The 3,688-nt window shown below is 32.6% G+C and overlaps 1 long non-coding RNA gene across 1 annotated transcript in view; it reads left to right on the forward strand.

Annotated features, from left to right (window-relative positions):
• The window catches only part of LOC128247689 (uncharacterized), a 9,006-nt gene extending 6,752 nt beyond the window's left edge, over positions 1-2,254 (forward strand). The window contains exons 3-4 of the long non-coding RNA XR_008264052.1: positions 1,018-1,157; positions 2,213-2,254. This is a non-coding gene — a long non-coding RNA (uncharacterized LOC128247689). The remainder of the gene's footprint in view (positions 1-1,017; positions 1,158-2,212) is intronic.
• The last annotated feature ends 1,434 nt before the right edge of the window (positions 2,255-3,688 follow it).

A 3,688-nucleotide genomic window follows, 5' to 3' on the forward strand; every position in this document is an offset into this window, starting at 1 on the left:
ATATATATATATATATATATATATAAAGAGAGAGAGAGAGAGAAAGAGAGAGAAAATAGTCTTAAATGACAGAAAAAATTCCCTATGTAAAGCAATCTAGAAAAATAAAACAGACTATTTTGTATTGAAAATAAGATGAATTTATCTTTCGTTGTGTTTAACAAACATTTAGAAATTCAATGAAATATTTTATCTCTAACAGGAAACCTATGATATTTTGAATGATATCAATTTATTCAGCTGCTGACTTTGGAATCCTTCCATTTTGAATAGGAAGTCGTTGTCTGTTTGATTTTCTTTTGTATACACACCATGATAAAGAGCTACAATGACCGAACTGATATTATATCAGCTTATCCTTTCATGGGTCCACACTTTCATTTTTATGTCAAGATGCTTTAGTTTATTTCTTTCGACATGTTGAGGAGATTCGAGTGTCATCGGCCGACAAACGCATCTTCAGAGAAATCATTATGAAGAAATCTATGTTTATTCAGTTTACTTTCGTTTGTTCGCTTTTTACATAAAGTGATAGATGTGATGGAATAATTTTAATGAAAAGACAGAATACTCTTGATCGAACAAAGTTATTCTTATTTTCTTTGTAGAAACCATAAAATAAATACCAATGATAGACTGATTCATTCAACTAGTTGTAACCTAAATAAATCCGTCTGTACTTCATTCAAAGAAAATTTTTTCATGATTTACCTTGTTTCCAATTTGAATTGATAATTTATGGAGAAAATATAAAGAAATTCTTCGAAGCCTGCCTGTTAGAAATATATTGCAGATGATTCAACTGTTTACATACTTCTGCACCTTATAAAAAAAATGACGTTATGTCTAATTAACCATTATATTCGTAGGATGTCTCAAAGAAAATCTAAGGAACTAACATAAAGAAATAACCATACAAGTTGTAACTGAATGAAGATTCGCAGTTATTTAACGTCGTTGGTGTTCTGTGGCGCTTTTGCTGATTTTTTTTTTCAACCCATATGCTTTAACTTTTAGATGTCCTGTTTACTATGATATTCCACCTCAATGCACAATGGTCAACGTTCCTGGAAGTTGTTGTAAAAAGCCAATTTGTGATTTTGGCGGCAAGTCCACAACATCGACTGGACATCACAAAGGAAACCGTTTCGGTGTAGGTAAGCGGTAAATTTTTGTCTTGAAATACCAAAACAAAAAAAGCATTTATCTCTGTGAACTTCCTTTTCTAAACTTCTCTCTCAGCTTGGATCTACGAATAACTTTTCGATCACAGTTCCACCCCAGTCTTTATCTGAAACTTTTCGATCTTCCTCTGTTTTTCTCGTCCTTCTATTATGGGCAACATATCCAGTTCTATTTTGCCTTCATACTTTCGTTGTGAAAACGAAAGCCAAGTACCGGAATTGATCTGGTCTACTACATTCTTCCTCAATTTTTTGACCTTGTACCCATGTCATAAATCATAAATATTATTAATAATAATATTAGCACCACCAACATCTTTCTGACTTAACAACGTAAACTAAATTCAAATTAGAGTGCAGACTGAATCAACCGCGTCTTCTTCCTTACTGTTATTTCTATAGTGAAAGCAAGGCGAACTTTTAGAATTACCAAAGTCTACAAAAAATTCTTCGTGGTAATTGGTCTCGTTCTTTGCGTTCTCATTGCCCAAACAGATGTAGCAAACTTATGTAGCAAATTTATTTGTACCAAGCCGACAAGATGGCGTCGTGTAAAATAAACAAAGGAAGGCAACAAGAAACCACAATTACATTTTCTTATGGAAATAACAAGTACGTAACACTTATGAAGGATGTCACGCATATATATATATATATATATATATATATATATATATATATATATATGCATAAATACATCCATCCATCCATACATACATATATATATATGTATACACACACATATATACGTATGTATGTGTGCATGTATAACAGTTTGATGAAGTCAAGTAAGCTGATACTTCGAAGTCATTGTCAGCCATTTTCTTATGAAAGTTTAATAAACATATAACCTACTAAGAAGTATTGAGTAACCCTTCTGTTTCATGTTAAATAGTTTTTTATGTATAACTTGACATAAAAACATACATACATACATACAAATATTATATATCGTATCATCACTTCTGTATCTATTAAATAAATTATTCAACTTATTTCAACATCTCCTTTGCTGCTTTTTTTTTCAGACGTGTGTGTTTACAAAGGAAAAGAATACTACCAAGACCAAACATGGTCCGATGGCTGTCAGTCAGAATGTATATGTAAAAATGCCCATTCGGGACTGTGGGTATGCCAATCAAAGTGAGTGAAACAACTTCTCTTTCTTCTGCTCTTAAGCATCAGTTTCTGAGGGGGGCCATCAAAATAGCCTCAATGCAGATATTTAACCTGGTAATATTAGAAGCCAAATATCCTTAACGTTACACTGTAGCAGTCTCATAATTAAAATAGGGACATTGAATAATATAGTTTTTGTTACGTAATGACTTGTGATGATCAAAGAAGGAACGACTTCAATCAATGTTCTGGTTGTAATCAAAGTAACAGCTTATTAGTTCCATAACACCATCAATTTTCACGTTATTTTCTTCATGGTGTTTATCCAAAAGGCTATTCTTTTTCGTTAACGAAAATATGAATACTCTCTTCTCTCAAGCACTCTGTCGCGGGATACTTTATGCCACGTGTCAGAAAATTCTACAATACTTAGAAAGCTTCAATGGTTTTAACGTACCACATTTCTACTTACTTATTCCCTTGTGGCAAAACGTAAAGCTTCCCTTCATCTATGTTTTAAAATGATTTCAAGACTCATTTGTTTTTATTTAACTTTTAAAACTCTGATTGTATGCGATATTCGACGAGTTGTAGATAGGAAAGGATTTAAAATGGCCGCCAAAACACCTTAGAGTGTCAGATGTGGTAAACAAGACTTAAACTTCCAAAGGAGGCGAGACAGCGATCCAATTTCAAATCTAACATGAAATCACCACACTAAAAATAACTTTAGTGAAAGCTTTGACATCAAGTTTTCTGCTTGCTCCACCCATACAATCTACGAAATTTGTCCTACACTTCAGATATCAATAGAGATGATTTTTTTTATTCAACCAAATAAATTTGAAACTTTATTAGTCTTCGCAGAAAGGTTAAAACTATCAGACAAAATACCTTGCGGTACTTAGTTAACTCCCTTTATGTTCAGAGTTCAAATTCCACCCAGGTCAGTCATTACCTTTCATTCTTCAGGAATCAATTAAAATGAATACTAAAACCAAATGTCAATGTAACCGACTATACTTCTCATCTAAAGTCTGCAACTCTGCATCCCGGTGTTAAAAAAAAAGACGATTATTATTATTGGAAAAATTAACTTGCAATATTTGTTTTGTTTTTCATTTGGTTTCTTGTTTTTTGGGAGGTGTTTTTGCTCTTTCTTTTTTTTTTTTTTTTTTTTTGTTCTCCACACTCTGAGTTTGTATCCCACCAACAATTGATCTTGAAATTGCTGGACTTGAGCCAAAATTTATTATTATTATTATTATTGTTCAGTAGTTTTATTTTTATAACGTGCTTTCACTTCACTACCGAGCGCAGCTCTGTGCGCCTTGGGTATGTGCTGTGGTTTTCTGTGGTGCTTTTATGTTTCCCCCACAGCAAAC

Source organism: Octopus bimaculoides, chromosome 4 (genome assembly GCF_001194135.2).
Source record: "Octopus bimaculoides isolate UCB-OBI-ISO-001 chromosome 4, ASM119413v2, whole genome shotgun sequence".
In the NCBI taxonomy this organism is placed as follows: Eukaryota; Metazoa; Mollusca; class Cephalopoda; order Octopoda; family Octopodidae; genus Octopus; species Octopus bimaculoides.